The 17,403-nt window shown below is 35.9% G+C and overlaps 1 protein-coding gene across 2 annotated transcripts in view; it reads right to left on the minus strand.

Moving 5' to 3' along the window:
* The window catches only part of Cyfip (Cytoplasmic FMR1-interacting protein Sra-1), a 176,248-nt gene extending 160,860 nt beyond the window's left edge, over window positions 1-15,388 (minus strand). For both annotated transcript variants that reach the window (XM_089088237.1, XM_089088236.1), the window contains exon 1: window positions 15,318-15,388. The gene's annotated coding sequence lies outside the window, so the exon portion shown is untranslated. The remainder of the gene's footprint in view (window positions 1-15,317) is intronic.
* Between the last annotated feature and the right edge of the window lie 2,015 nt (window positions 15,389-17,403).

Genomic DNA, 17,403 nt, shown 5'->3' on the forward strand with positions numbered 1-17,403 from the left:
AGTTTAATTTTTTGTAACTTATACTTTTGTGGTTTCATTTTTATTAAGTTTTCTTTTAACTTTTAATGGATTATTCATTAGAATGTCAATTATTTTTTTTTACTCTGCTGAAGACATATTTTCGTTCTTTACTTTTTAAAGAAAAACTTGTTTTTTCCCCTATAAATAAAAGTTCAAATAGGGATAAAATCCTTTTAATAGACAGTGATGATGATAACAGTGATAGAAATTCACAAAAAAATACCAGATATTTCGGTCACTTATGCAGCGACCATCATCAGTAGTAAAACTAAACTAAAACAACTTTAAACAAAAGCTTATGTACAAAATAAAATAAAACTACATATTGTTTAATTCTCTAATTCTTATCAAAGCAAAGGCGGAATCTACCCTCTTTGACCTTCTTGGATTCAGTTTATTAGCGTTCAATGATATACCACTTGGACGGAGGTCAACTACATTGGGTGAATTTAACTTTGCTCTGTCAGATTTTAATAAATTATCGTAGATGGAATTTAGCCCTAATTCACTTGTGTCACGATTCAAAGCAATGTTCTTGAATAAGATTTTCTATATTTCACGAGTTTCACAAAAATTTGTTTTATACCCCGATCCCTAGAAATCAAAGAGACATTATCAAACAAAAGAAAATGGTCTGGAAAATTGAAAATATGTTCTGAAAGGGCTGAAGTTAAATCTTCAGACTTAGAATCTTGCTTTAAAGCCGAAGAAATATAATCTTTATGCTGTAACAATCTCATTTCCAAATTCTGGTTAGTACGTCCCACATATGAGCTTTCGCAAGTAGGGGAGACCGGTCCACGGTCGGCAGGTTTTGACTTTTTCAATTCTCCAGGCATTAATTCAACCGATAGGACGTTGCTGAGTATGCCAAAGCAAAGGTAACTCAGTGGGTATCATCCCAGAAAAAAAACAATTAAGAATACTCCCCCACTGTTGTAGCTGGAAGCTGGTCTTTCCAAGTGGCCAACAGTACCGAACCTGGGCCATCCCGGTACTGGTTTGGCCGTCTCTGGCCTACGTTCGGCCACCTGATAAGACAAACAGAAAAGTGCCCAGGAAAACGTTAAAACTTGTTTTACGGCTACAAAAGTATAAAAGAGTATGATCAGTATAAAAAGCTAGAGAATCAGCTTCAGTAAGGTTAAAAAAACTGACAGAACATTCATTTCCAATTGTAATTTGATAGATCAACACCAAAAGTGAGCCGCTCCACTAATCTTGACGATCCACCTGCAACTGTCGGCGGTGCCAGTTTCATTTCAACTTCCGTCTTTAAGACACTAGCTGTCTTGTCAGTTAGCAGAAAGTCTCTTACCCCAGTCTTCTTCAGAAACTGGACCTCAAGTTCTTCAGTTGCTACGTCTTTGATAATGGCAATATTGTGAACGGGATTCCCTTTCTTGCTCTTCAGCCCAACCAGAATGAAATCGCCAACCTTGACGTTCTCAGTGTCAAATTGGAAGCTGCTGGCAGGGGGCTCGTCTTCAATGTCCATACTGGAGTCTGAAGAGTCGTTGTATACAGGTTCACCTATGTCAGAATCGTCACTCTCATTGCGACTCTTGTTGAGAGAAACAAGCTTTTCGTTTTTTAGCCTTTTCGCTTCTCTGACTTTCTTCATTTCCAGGACTAGGGCTTTCTTGGCAGATGCAGCGTTTATCTCGGCAGTAATGCGCTCTTTCACAGGGGATGTCGGTGAGCACTTCTGACTTATTTTTCATATTTTTTTTCCTGTTAATTTTTCGCGGTGAGCCTGTTAATTTTTCGCGGGTTCGTATCGACGATCTCTTTGAACAAATCATCTGCTGACCTTTGTTCCTCATTCGGAGCTGGAACCTGTGCTGCTTCAGTATCGGCGTCTATGTTATAATAGGAGTCTAAATGTCCCACAGAACTTGCGCTGGGATAGAAACTTCATTGGTGGGTGCTTCACTTGTTGGTAGTCTATATGAGACATAGGACGAGAGGAACTCTTAATCCTTGGAGACATCTTTGTTGGTGGGGCAGATCCCACTTGCACTGAATCCACTAATTATATTCTCAGGAGTGAAAACCTTTGGACATGCTTTCCTCAGAAGCTCAGCAATGTTATACACTGATATAGTTTTAAATTTATGTGGAGTCATTAAACTTGCCGCTTCCCGGTTGTAGTAGGCCTTGAGTGGCCCCATGACTGCCCTGTATAGAGTCTGTAGTTTGTGAGTAGTATGGGGAGGGACAGTTAAAAGTAGAACGCCATTATTTTTAGCCAGATCAAGAAATTCAGTGGTGTATCGGCTGATGTGGTTATCTAGCACCAGAAGTACGGGGACTGTTTGAAGGGTTTGACATGATTGATAAAATGCTGCAAGTAAAGCAGAAAAAGGGAGGCAGTCATCCAGCCAGAAGCATTTTATGAGCCGGTCATCATGGTTCTCGGTGGAGCCCCCTTGAGTATAATTTCCGGACACTGTTTCCTAGGGAAAATAAAGCAGAGGAGGGACTGTGTTCCCAATGGCATTAACACCAGCACAGATCGTGGTCAACTGGCCTCTTTCCGCTGACGTGACTTTCCCTACTTGCTTCTGCCCTCGCCGTGCAATGATTTTACCAGGCTTGTGGACAGTTGTCAAACCCGACTCGTCTACATTCCAGATGTCCTGTGGTCTGAACTTGAATTTATTTAGGACCCACTCCAGGTTGACAAAGAAAGTTCCTACAGCGTGACGGTTGAAAGCAGTCGCCCGTCCTAGGCTTGTACCTTCTGGCGTTCTTACTGATAGTCTTATGGCGAGCCATAAAACACGATACCAATCCTCGCCTGCAATGCGTCCGCCTCCACTAGCTTCGCATTTCCAGTTGTCTGGTTGTTTTATACCCTTAGTAATGGCATAGTTGTATGCAAGCTTATGCGCTTCCAGCATAGTACAACCAAATGCATATCAGCTATCGTTTTCAGGTAAGTTTCTAGTCCTTGTTCTTGCTCCTCAGTAAATATTTGTCTTGTGTTATAACCGGGTGTAAAGAAACTCAGGTCCAGGCTTTGTGGAGGAATATTCAGCTGCTCAACTTTTTCAAGTAGTCTTGCAGTGTTCCTCTAGGGACACCCATGGCACTTGCAGAGGATCTGACTGACTTCTTGTCGACTAAGACAGAAAAAAACTGATATGATATTCTCAAAAGATGCTGTTTACTCAGCTTTTATAAGCATGGCCCACGTTCGGACGCCTTGGTTCAGCATGCCGAACCTGCCCCAGACATTGTGGCTGAAAGTGGGAATTCGCCATCTCGCGGGATGAAAAAATGTTAGCAGCAGACCGGTGAACATGGGGCGTGTTTGAAGATGCCAAAACACAGGCAGTTAATCAGAGAATACCACGTGAGTTTATGTCCTATCAAATATTTGTAGTTAGGCGTAGAGCTTAAGATAAAGCTTCAGATAAACAAAATTCAGGATTTACTCACCATAAAACACAATCCTAACTGATATTTTGGTAAAATTGTTAATCAAGGGCAGCCATTTTAAAAACATACACTCCCATCTGGCAGAGCTTTTGCAATCTACCAGAAGCCTTCATCTATTTTTAAACTGAGATTATTTGCTTTGGCCAAACGTGGGCCATGCCAATCGTGGGCCGGTCTCCCCTACATGGGATCTGATAGACCCCACTTTGTTTCCCCAATGTAGTTGACCTCTGTCCAAGTCTTAATCATTGAACGCTAATGAACCGAATCCAAGAAGGTCAAAGAGGCTAGCTTCCGCCTTTGCTTTGAAAAGAATTAGAGAATTAAACAATACGTAGTTTTATTTGATTTTGTACATAAACTATTGTTTTAAATTGTCTTAGTTTAGTTTTATTACTGTTGACGGCCACTGCATCTGAGACCGAAATATCTGGAATTTTTGTGAACTTCAATCGCTGTTATCATCATCACTGTCTATTAAAAGGATTTTATCACTATTTGAACTTTTGTTTATCGTCATGGAAAGGCAGTGTGGACTCCGAAATTATCTACTTGTTTTTTTTATTTAATTTCTGTTTGTATTTTATTCATTTTTGAATTTTTGAAAGAAAATAAAATTATATCAAATAAATTGAAACTTAAAGTACTTTGAGTACTTTTAGATCTGATATTTAAATTATCCATGAATTTTTAATTAGTAAAACAAAAGTAGTTTTTACAATCATAATGAACATATTAATTTCTGAATTTTTCTAATACAGCCGTTATGTAAATTAGACCATATTTAATACGGCCATATTTAAATAAGCCATGAATTTTTATTAGTAAAACAAAAGTAGTTTTTACAATGATCTTCTTTGTTTCTGACTTTCAAATACAGCCATATATAATTTTTTTTGGGGTAGGAGGCATGATTAGTTTTTGAGAGGGGGGGGGGGATACTTTCGAGAACGAAAGCTCCCAAAGACCCTAATTGAATGAGCAATTAATATTGTCCTGTTTCTAAGGGGCCGAAATAAAAAAAAATTGAATAATAATTTTGCATTGATCCAACAAACATTTTGAAGAATTTTTCTGCTATCTTTGTTGAACAAAAATAAGCTAACCCCCTCATTTTTGTATTTTTACGAATTGGCTTACTTTACCTGTAGAAGTGTTAAAAATTAAAAATCTAAATAGCTGAAGTTGAAATTTCCCTAAGATCCCCCAAATTATAATAACCACCTGTTAATCAGTTATAGACAGCGCCAATTCAATGAAAATTTCAAATTGTGCTGTAAGTATACAGAGAAACCCAAAACAAGTTCTTTCCGTAACTTCGTTTTAAACTAAAGCACTTTTAATTTCATTTAACTTTGTGCTGTCACAAAGAAATCTTTGTTGGATACATTTCAACTTGGATTTCTTTGGAAAACAGTTAGAATCTCTTTTTTGTATTGAAAAAAGGTAAGTTTTTTTTTTATCTCGGTTTATGTTTTACAACTGCCAAAGTATCCATATAAGAATGGAATAAAAAAAATTGGAACTAATCATTAGTTTTCATAATTAATTAGTAGGTTAGTAATTAATTGCATAAATAGTTAGCAATTAAACTTCATTTTTTTTTCACAAACCCATCTTAGATTGTATTCATATGTAAATACATTTTCTAAGTATTTATGGCAGTTATTTGAAAATTGAATTTTTGGTTTGTAATGCAATATTTTATCCCTGTTACTGGTATATATACTGAAAAAATTCAAATGAATTTACTGAAAAAAAAAATGTGCTTTGTCAGTTTAATATACATATGCTCATATTTATTCCTTAAAATCTTAGTTAATTTTTGATTTCTTAAAATTATAAAAATGAAAACATTTAAAAGAATTTTTCCAGTAAAGTGCAAAGTAAAGGCTTTTAGAAAGCATAGGGTTTTAGAACCCTACTCACATTAATTTCTGCTCATTTTGAGTTTGACTCTGTTATTTATTTTAATTTCTGTTTGTTTTAGGTTTCATTTATTTATTGATACTGATTTGTGTTAGTTGTATGCTTGGTAGATTATTTGATTCTATTTTTGTTCATTTTTGGTTTAATAGAGTTCTTTACTTGTTTTTAAAAAATTGTTTTGTGGAAAAAGTTTTTTTAAATTAATTTCTACTTGTTTTATATTGACATAGTCTTTTTCAGGGAAAAAGACTAAGCCTCTTCTAAAGTTAATCAACCATCCCTTCGGTAAAAACCTTAAATACCCCCTGGGCATAACTTACAACCCTTGCCCCTAATCTCTGGGGTTTATTTCAACCCTCAAAAGTCTTGCTGTATGATATTTAGACTATTTTGAACAGAATGGCTATCTCAAAATTTCTATTAGATGCATTTCAGGACTAAACAACCTGTGTGTGTGTGGGCGGGGGGGGGGGGGGGTGGTAGCTGTCCTCCGATCACTTTGACTCTTAAAAAGAGCACTAGTGTGTCTGATTAACAATCCAATGAGCCCGCTCCAAAGTTTATATGACCATACTTTCTATAAAAACCTTATATGCCCCCAGGTCATAACTTGCAACCCTTGCCTTGAGGGCTGGGGTGATTTTTTATCCTCAAAGACATAATTTCCAGACCTTTTAAATACATTGCACAAAATGGCTATCTCAAAATTTTGATTGGAAGTGTTTGAGGAAATAATGAGCGTGGGAGGGGGAGCATTTGCCCTCCGATATCTTTCGACTGATAAGAAAGGCACTAGTCCTCTCAATTTCCAATCAAATGAGCCCTTTTTGAAGCTTCTACAATAAAACTTTCTATAAAAACCTTAAATCAAAATGTTGATTGGAATTTTTTGGGGAAATGATGGGCATGGGGAGCATTCACCCTCTGAATTCCCAATTGAATGACCCTTTTTTTGGAGTTTCTACGTCCACGCTTTCTATAAAAAACTTTATATGCCCCCAGGGTATAACCTGAAACTTTTGCCCTGGGGGCTGTTGGGGGTTTTTCATCCTCAAAGACATAATTTATGGACCTTTCAACTACGTTGAACAAAATGGCTATCTCAAAATTTTGATTGAATGTGTTTGGGGAAATGGTGGGCATGAGAAGGGGGTAAGTTGTCCTCCAATCCCTTTTGACTATTAAAAAGAGCACTAGCCCTTTCAATTTCCAATCAAATGAGCCCTTTCTGAAGTTTCTACAACAACACTTTCTATAAAACCTTGTATGCCCCCAGGGCATAGCATACAGCCTTTGCCCGGAGGGTTGTGGGGGGGGGGGGGTTATCCTCAAAGACCTAATTTCCAGAACTTTCAACTACGTTGAGCAAAATGGCTATATCAAAATTTTGAATGGATGTGTTTGAGGAAATGATGGGCGTCATCCCCAAAGACATTATTTCCAGAACTTTCAACTACATTTGAAAACAAATAGCTATCTCAAAACTTTGATTGGATATGTTTGGGGAAATGATGGGTGTGAGAACAGGGTTTGTTGCCCTCCAATCACTTTCGACTTTAAAAAGGGTACTAGCCCTTTTGATTTCCAACTGAATGAGCCCTTTTTGAAGTTTCTATGACAGCGCAGTCCGTGAAAACCTTATATGGCCCCAGGGCATAATTTACGATCCTTGCCCTGTGGGGTGTGGGGGTTTGTCATCCTCAAAGACATAATTTCCAGAACATTCAACTACGTTAAACAAAATGGATATCTCAAAATTTTGATTGGATGTGTTCAGGGAAATGGTGGGCGTGAGAGGGGGTTAGTTGCCCTCCAATCACTTTCAGCTATTAAAAAAGGCACTAGCCCTTTCAATTTCCAATCGAATGAGCCCTTTTTGAAGTTTCTACAACAATCTTTCTGTAAAAACCTTATATGCCCCCAGGGCATAACTTACAACTCTTGCCCTGAGGGCTGTGGGTGGAGTGTCATCCTCAAAGACTTAATTTCCAGAACTGCCTAATATTGCGCTGCCTAATAAAGAAGGGACATTCTCCCTCCTCTACGGGATAAATTCTGCTCATTTTTGGGTTTAATGTTGCTATTTGTTTTCATAATAACAGTATTACAAATATTCCCAGAAATAAAGGGGCGTTAAATATCAATTTCACATTTTTGATGTGTGTTTTGAACCGACCATTAAAAAAGGCACTAGCCCTTTCAATTTCCAAACAAATGAGCCTTTTTTGAACTTTCTGCAATAAAAAATGGCCATCTCAAAATTTCTATCAGATGCAATTCAGAGAAATATGAGGTGTGGGTGGTATCCACCTTTTGATCACTCTCAGTCTTAAAAAGGACACTAGAACTTCTGATTACCAATTCAATGAGCCCAACTCCAAAGTTTATACAATTACACTTTCTATATAATTCTTATATGCCCTCAGGACATAACTTACAACCCTTGCCCTGAGGGCTGTGGGGGGTTGTCATCCTCAAAGACATAATTTTTGGACGTTTTAATTACGTTGAACAAAATGGCTATCTCAAAACCGTGATTCGATGTGTTTGGGAAATGGTAGGCATAGGAGGGGGATTATTTTCCCTCCAAACACTTTCAACTATTAAAAAGGGGACTTGCCCTTCCAATTTCCGATCAAATGAGCTCAGTTCGAAGTTTCTACAACAACAACTGGCCATCTCAAAATTTCTCTCAGATGCATTTCAGGAAAATACAAGCTGTGGGGGGAGGGGGAGTTAGCCACCCTCTGATCACTCTGAATCATAAAAAGGGCTCTATAACTTATGATGACCAATTAAATGAGCCCCTCCAAAGTTCATATGATCACCCTTTCTATATATACCTTATATGCCCCCAGGGCATAAATTACAACCCTTGCCCTGAGGGCTCTGGGGGGTTACCATCCTCAAAGACATAATTTCCAGACCTTTCAATTACATTAAGCAAAATGGCTATCTCAAAATTTTGATTGGATGTGTTTGGGGAAAGGGTGGGCATGGGAGGTTACTTAGTTGCCCTCCAATCACTTCCAACTATTAAGAAGGGCACTAGCCCTTTTGATTTCCAATTGAATGAAGCTGTTTTTTTTTTAGATTTCTAAAACAACAAATAGCCATCTCAAAATTCCTATCAGACAAACTTGGGAAAATACAACATGTGGAGGGGGTATCTACCCTCCCATCACTCTGAATCTCAAAAAGGGCACTGAACCTTCTGATTAGCAATCCAATAAGCCCCCTCTGAAGTTTATACGATCACCCTTTCTATATAAACTTTATATGCCCCCAGGGCATAACTCACAACCCTTGCCTTAAGGGCTGTAGGGGGGTTGTCTTCTTTAATAACATAATTTCCAGACTTGTTAGTTGCCCTCTAATCACTTTCGACTATTAACAAGGGCACTAGTCTTTTCAATTTCCAATTGAATGAGCTCTTTTCGAAGTTTTTACGACAACAAATGGCCATCTCAGAATTTCTATAAGATACATTTCAGGAAAATACACGCTGTAGGGGGGAGTTATCCGCCCTCTGATCACTCTGAATCATAAAAAGGGCTCTATAAATTCTGATTACCAATTAAATGAGCCACTTCCAAAGTTTATATGATCACCCTTTCTATATATACCTTATATGCCCCCAGGGTATAAATTACAACCCTTGCCCTAAGGGCTCTGGGGGGTTACCATCCTCAAAGACATAATTTCCCAACCATTTAATTACATTAAGCAAAATGGCTATCTCAAAATTTTGATTGGATGTGTTTGGGGAAATGGTGGGCATGGGAGGTTAGTTAGTTGCCCTCCAATCACTTCCAACTATTAAGAAGGGCAGTAGCCCTTTTGATTTCCAGTTGAATGAACCTGTTTTTGTTTTTTAGGTTTCTAAAACAACAAATGGCCATCTCAAAATTCCTATCAGATGAACTTGGGAAAATACAACATGAGGAGGGGGTATCCACCCTCCCATCACTCTGTATCTCAAAAAGGGCATTAAAACTTCTGATTACCAATCCAATGAACCCCCTCTGTAGTTTATACAATCATCCTTTCTATATAAACTTTATATGCCCCAAGGGCATAACTGACAACCCTTACCCTGAGGGCTGTAGGGGGGTTGTCATCCTTAATTATGTAATTTCCAGACTTTTCAACTATGTTGAACAAAATGGCTATCTCAAAATTTTGATTGGATGTGTTTGGGGAAATGGTGGGCATGGAAGGGGGACTAGCTGCCCTCCAATCACTCTTGACTATTACAAAGGGCACTAGCCCTTTCAATTTCCTATTGAATGAGCCTCTTTTTAAGTTTCTACAACCACTCCTTTGACACAAAGTACCCTGGTCTAAAAAAAAAAAGAAAAAAAAAAAAAAAAAAAAGAAAAACAAAAAAATAAATTGCTCTTTACTTAGGCAGCAATATTGCACTGCCTATGATTTCTGTTCATTTTGAGTTTCATTTATTTATTGATTGTGATTTGTGGTAGTTTTATGCTTTGAAGATTATTTGACTTTATTTTTGCTTATTCTTGGCTTAATGGAGCTCTTTACTTTTCTTTGAAAAACTTGTATTGTGGAAAAAGTTTTTAAAATTAATAATAAGAAAGAATTTAAGGAAGACTATTAACAATAGAACATGGATGCTCTACTTATTACTTAGCTTTGGTTATTTTCTTGTTTGTTTTTTTCTTTTACAGTACCGTATGTATTGTCTCTAAATTTGTTTTATTGTGTAATCAGTTATTGTTTTATCTTGTCTTGTTGCTTACACAAGGTAAGTTTTATTAATACATTCTAGTTCATTTGTCAACATTCCTGCTTAATTATGTTTTTAACAAATTAAACTAAAAAAAAGGTGACTAAAGAGAGGTTTACTCCATTAGTAACAAAACTCTAAAAAACAGAATGTTGATGCCAATATATACATCAGAAGAATTTTCTCACAATGCTGATTCCAAATATATAAGGTTCATCAAGTTTTGTCTTACATATCAAAAGTTTCAAGCCTGATGAAATTTGCCTTATTTTTGAAAAAGAGGGGAAACACCCCTTAAAATTTAAGGAATTTTAATAAAAATCATACCATCAGAAAACTCAGCTGTAAAAGTTTCAAGCTCCATACACAAAACCTTAGAATTTTACATTATTTTTCTTTTTGCCAGAAGAAAGATCATGGATGCATGTTTAATAGTTTTATTTCCTAGGGGTGATTGTATTGAACCATTGATCCTAGAAAATTTGGAGAGGGCTCATTTGATCACAAATCAAAAACTCTAGTACCATTTTTAAGCATCCCAAAATATTGGAGAGCAGCTAGCCCTCCACCCACACCTTTTCCCCCCCCCCAAAGTTAACTGACAAAAGTTTTGAGATAGTCATTTGGTTCAGAATAGTTGAAAGATCTAATAACCATGTCTTTGAGGATGACCTGATCCCTACACACTGGGGGGAAGGGCTTCAAGCTATGAACTTTGCCCATTGTTTACATATAGTATTGTTTATTGGAAAGTATACAGATATTTTTGAGGGAGGATTTTCTGTGGAGGAGGGGTATTTTCAACAGCAAGGAAAGTTTCTGGGGTGAGCTTTCAAGAGGAAATATTCCAAAATTTATACAAAAAGTTTGATTTAATCTTCTTTTTCTTTAGTAACTCCATTTTATGTGTGGAGATGATTGGGAGAAATTTTTAGCAGGGCTACAATTTTCTGGAAGATTTGTCCATGAGGGGGGGGGGGGGGGTATCCACAGGAAAAATTCCCCATGGGAGAATTATCACCTGGAGAAATGTTCCATGGGGAAACTATCACTGGGAGCAATTTCCCATTGGGAAACTTTGTAAAAAATATTACTTTCACTTTCTCACTGGGACAGAATTTGGAGGGGTTCAACTGTATCACCAGGAAATATTGGTACTTGTATGATAATATATGCCCTACCTAAAGTTCTTCTAATTTGTTTCTCTGAAACTCAATCCTAATGAAAAACCAAAGTAAGATAAAAATACAATACTTCAGAAACAAATTCAGGCTATATATTTGCACATTGGGGGGGGGGGGGGTGTTGGGAAAGTATAGCTGATCTGCATGCCTAATGTGTTAGGTAAAATTATTCTGCATGTTATGTAGTAAGAATTGTTTTCTAACTTCACATTGTCCAAATACTTTACTCCCCTCCCTAATGTGCATATACGTATAGCCTGATTTATATATTTTCAATCTATTTTGTGAATTTTCTTTGTCTTGTCTTATAATAAGCTGAAAGAAACTAACAAAAAAAAACAGTTCTTTAATGTGTCTATGAATGAACAACTTTGAGTGGTAGGGTGTATATCATACAAGTACTGAAATATTCATAGGCTGGATGTGAAAAAAAATACTACCAGGAGGTTCTCAACTATGTTTTGATTCCATCTTTAGAAAATTAACCAAGTCATGTTTGAATGTTTTAAAAGAAGTTTATGTAATCCAATAATCAGCATATAGTAGAAAATATACAACATAATGGAATATTACAATTACTTGACTGTAAAAAAATGAAAAAAAATTGTTTCAAGAACAAAAAATTAATTTGCATTATCTACATATTGAAAAATAATTTCATTTATTACTTCTTGACAGATTAGTTTTGCTACAAGACCTTCAAAGATTATGTATGTCATTTAGGGTCTTATGGATTTTTGAGCACTATTTGAGAAATGATAAGAAAATTGGTGCTTTTGTCTTATAGCCACCACACTCAAGATCTTGTATTGAGAACATGAGACAATAACCAGTTTTCATGGTCTTTATATCAGTCAATATTAGCTTTAGCTTGGTGGAAAACTACATTGTAGCTATATTTTAATTAGATATTTAGTTGGTATTTTGGTTGGGTTACATATTTAATATAATGTGTTCTAGGTGGCCCCACTTCCATAATTCTTTTTTGTAGTTTTCATAATTTTGTAGATAAAGTATTATATTTTTATCATTTTTTGTTTTATTTCATTAGCATTAACTGAACTTCACTTCTCAACAGAACTTGAGGGTGACTATAAGACACAAGTAGGTGTACCAGAAAATTAAATTTAAAAAAAAAACAAGCCTTTTCAACTGAAAATAAGGAGCAAAATTAAAACTTAAAAAAATAGAAATTATTTAGTAAATTTCTAGGTGGCACTATAATTTAGCTGGGATGAAAGTGAAAACATCATTTGATGCCTTTTTTATGCTCTTTCATAATATAATAATTGCTTCTTTTGCAAATTACATCGACAAAACAGTTGATTTTCAAGGTAATTTGTTTGCAGTTCATATTACTGACAAACAAATAAAGTGAAATTAAAGTGAAATGCCATTTTTGGTGCTCTTTACAAATATAATAATCATTTTTGTTGCAAATGAATTACCCCCATCCCTATAAACCATATACCAATTCAGGGTATATATTTGCACATTAGGGGGGGGGGGAGGGGTGGTGGTAAACTTTAAATTTAACTCTCATTTGCATCAGAAACGAACTTTACCCCCACCTCCCAAATATGCAAATATATACCCTGAATTGGTATATATAGGGGTGGGGGTAAAATTCATTTGGGACAAAAATGGCTGTTATATTTGGAAAGAGCATAAAAAAGTGGTACTGGTGCATTATGCAGACACCACTATATACTGTATCAAGGAAATAAGAGATGAAACCCACCAAATGGGTATTTCAATAGGGAAATGGAATGCAAAGTGTGTTTTTCATTGTGTTTAAAATACTTAAACTTTTGTTTTTTGGGGTTTAGGGGGCGGGGGGAAAGGTACCTAGGTTAGGTAATGTATTTAATATATCCTATGCTTTACCTCCCAGAACCCCAATGTGCAAAAAATATAGCCCAAATTTGTTTCTAAACTATTATATATTCATCTTATTTTATTATATTTTATTAGCATTAACCAAACTTGACTTTTTTTTTAGTGTCCACATAATGCACCAGTACCAAAAAGGCATTGAGTGGTATGTTTACTTTATTTGTAAGTCAATAATGTGAACAGCAAAAAATTTACCACTTTCAATTCAAATTCTTTCCTACCATTTCAAATTTTTCAAATGCTGTTGACAAAAACAGCACTGAATTTTGCAATTAAAAACATTGCCATCAAAAATTCAGGGTATATATTTTTACATTAGGGGGGTGGGCAGTAAAGTTCATGGTAAATATGAAGTGTGCCATATAATTTAGATAGGATGAAAATGAAAACATCATTTGATGCTTTTTTTATGATCTTTCATAATTCATATAAAATACCTTCAGGGCCCCTTTACAGGCTCAAGATACAATTTGCAACAGAAGCAATTATTGTATTATGAAGGAGCATAAAAAAGGCATCAAACGATGTTTTCACTTTTATCCTAGCTAAATTATAGTGCCACCTAGAAATTTACCAATTATTCTAGGGCTTTTTTTTAGCACTAAGATCTTGCATCTTTCTGCAAAGATTATTGTTTTTTAACTCATCTTTGTTCTAAGGTCTTACAGCTCACTGATGTTAGCAAAAAGTTTGAAGAACGCCACTGTTCTGCCATATAGAACAATGATGAGAGAACTTTGATGATATACTCATTGTTGTTCTCAAACCACTGGTCAGAGCAGAATGATGAAAGACGTTTGCATAAAAACAACAAAAGATATAAGATCTTAGTTCAAAGATTTCACTTTTAAACATTTTCTGACTAAAGATGTAAGATCTTAGCACATTGATGAGTGAAAAAACAGGCCTTCTGTATAGAAAAACAAAGAACAAGGGATGGTGTATCAAAATGTCATCCAGAAGAAATTATGCTGCCCCTTATCTGTATAGAGAAAGCAATAAAAAAAACATAAATCTGACTTTTTGTACTTTGTACTATCACAAAACTACCTTATATTGTCCTAGAGAAAACAAAAACAGTATACATGTGACTTTTATTCATTATAGCCTAGTATTGAAAAGCTGCTTAAGTGGACATCCACCACATGGCTAATATGGGAGTAAAGTTCATTTGTAATGCAAATGAATGTTTAGATTCAGGATGCAATTCTGGGTATATATTTGCACATTAGGGGATGGGGGTATATATTCTGTGTAAATAGCCTATAGGTTCCAAAAAATTCATGAATTTCTTAGAAAAACTGGAAAAACAAGGATAGAAGTGAAGATTAAGGCTCTCCCCCTGCTAAATGTGTTAACTAGGATTGTTCTGCATATTATCAAGTAAGAATTGGGTAAATATCTACCAAATCATATTATTGAGTTAGTAATAAAGTGAATACACTATTTGATGCCTTTTTTTATGCTGATTACGAATATAATAAGCATTTCTATTGGAAATAAATTTCAGCCCCCCCCCACCTATATAGGCTATACCTAACCTAACCTAACCCTGAATTGGCATATATAAGGGAGGGGGGGCTGAAATTCATTTCTGATAGAAATGCTTATTATATTTGGTATCAGTATAAAAAAAGGCATTGAATGATGTATTCACTTTAGTCCTAGCCTAACTCAATAATATGATTTGGTAGATATTTACCAAGAATTGTTTTCTTAATATGTTTACTTATGTCCAGCTGGATTCCTAGGCTTAAAATACTGGTTGGTTGGTTGGCAAATTCAAGATTTGTATATATATACACTGTCAAATTAGTCATCTGGTGGTATCCCCTGCTTAAGTCAAAGTTATATAGGCTACATGACTTTTTATACCTTGTACAATTATAGAGCAACCTAAATAGTCAAACAGATAATTTTTTAGGTTTTCTCTTTATATAGAGCCTAGGCTATATGATACACTAGAATGTCATGCTGAAGACATTTTACTGCCCACTTGATACTATTATGGAGCAACCTAAATAAAGTCATGCATATAGCTTTTTAATACAATTTTCAATTATACAACAGTAAGAATAAAGTCCTACATATAAATTTTCTCCTGATTTATTTCTGATGCACTAGAATTTCATAAAGAAGACATATACTATCCAACTCTTCTTCTTCTTCTTCAATTATAGGCTTCGGATGAATCCATTTAACCTTTTTCGTATTGTATGATTATGTCAGGGGTGTCCTGGGAAATCAAATATAGAGATTAGACTATTATTATTCAATAATAGGCTTTATACATCATTGATGAAACCACCTATATTTAGGCAGTTAAAGACAGCTTTGAACAATTCAGCATCATCAGTTGAAGAGTGTCTGCTTTGTGTTAGTTGGTCAATATTAGGGGTTAGCTTGAGGTGCTTGAATATAGCAGATAGAGTTAGCCATTCTTTTTTATGGTTGAGAGTTGCCACAGGGCAACCAAAAAGAACATGGTTGATGGTTTCATCATAGGTTTGACATAGGCGGCAAAGAGGGCTGATTACTGTTGGAATGGTTGTGTTTTGATAGAGATAAGTTTGGCTGTTAAGGCCAGTAGCATTTGATCGTATTCTGTGGTACATCTTTGAGTCTTTCCGGGATGTAAATGGAGATGTAAACTCTATTAAAAACCCATTGTTGGCTTGTTGTTCTTCAAAGCGACAGCGTTGCTGCATCAGTCGAAGATGTTGTTTCGCAGTGCTGTTCGTGTTGTTGTTGCCGCAAAGTTGCCAAAGTTGTTAACGTGTGACAATAGAGCCAAAGAAAGTGCTTTTTGATGATATAAATATAGATATGTGAAATATGAAATATAAAATATAACGTTTTGACCTAAAAAGTGCTACAATCCATGCTTTTGTGACCCATTTATTGTGAGAAATCTAGCGTTACGGTATCCACGCCGAAGTGGCTTACATACCAAGAGCTATTTTAGATTAGGAGCACGTTTTTTGCGGCACCGGCTCATTTAATGAAAGACCAGCTTCAAAAACAAAACACATGCGCTTAAAAAGCAACCAGTCAATGGTTCAGTGGTACAAAATCTAACAGTGAAGTATAAAATACTAATAACAATGTTTCATCCTAAAATTGACAAGTGACCACTGGTCGCTTGTGCCCACTGGAAATTTTCTTGAACCAGCTGCGGCTGCTCTGCAGTTAAAAGATCTGAAATAACCTTGATTGCTACATAGTAAATTACTTTTGGTCCGAGCTTTAAATTTTCTTTATCAACATATTTTGAAGGGATCAGCTCAATTTGAAAAATGTCGCTAGTGTTTTTTGGTGCTTCTGGCCTATTGAAGCATTCCAGGGACAATACATCAAGCTGCAGCTTTTCAAAAGACAGTGGAGTTGGATCGACGTAAGCTGAGACTCTTGTTTAGTTTTTTTGATATCATGTATATATATAAGTTCATTGATAAGCTTTTCTCGAATCTCTGCTCCGTCTGAAGTTTTTTAAGCATGTGATAGTGCTGCATTGAAGCAATTTTTTGCAACACATTCAGGCTCTTCATAGAAAAGTGAAGTTTTCTGTGTCGTAATATAATATAGTATAAGCGAAAACTCCTGGTAAATAAACTGTTGTAGACACAGTATGAGTATATATGAACAGTAGCGAAAAGTCCTATATTCCCCATTAAAGATTTTTACACATATCAGTCTAGACCTCTCTTTATGGCTCCGCCTCTTCGCACACACGCAATGACAAATGCTTAACGGATTAAATATGCTGTGATCTGATTGAATACCAAAAAGCAGCTGAAACTATAGCAGTGACGTATTGGGAACTTCTCAGTCAGCACGCTATGATAGGTGTAATTTTTAAACAAACTTTTTGCTGCTGTTCATATATACTCATATTGTGGTTCTTGGTTCTAGAGAAGCACAATAGAGAGAATATACAGCAGCGACTTCTTTTTCTAAACATGACACATATTTCATATCGTACGCAAAGACTCTGAGCCGTGTCGTCACAGCTTAGTTCAGTTGCTATAGGCTCATATTGATGTGTACATTAAAATCGCAAGTGCGCGAAGGCAGAGTATAAATATTGCGTGGTTTTTGATCTGTGTCACATATTTTAAATGGAGAGTAGAGCCTTTACGACTTTTTTTGTGTCCACCAGCTGGTTTAACCAAT

Source organism: Artemia sp. Qi Xiang Cuo, chromosome 4, assembly GCF_049724085.1.
Source record: "Artemia sp. Qi Xiang Cuo chromosome 4, ASM4972408v1, whole genome shotgun sequence".
Lineage (NCBI taxonomy): Eukaryota > Metazoa > Arthropoda > Branchiopoda > Anostraca > Artemiidae > Artemia > Artemia sp. Qi Xiang Cuo.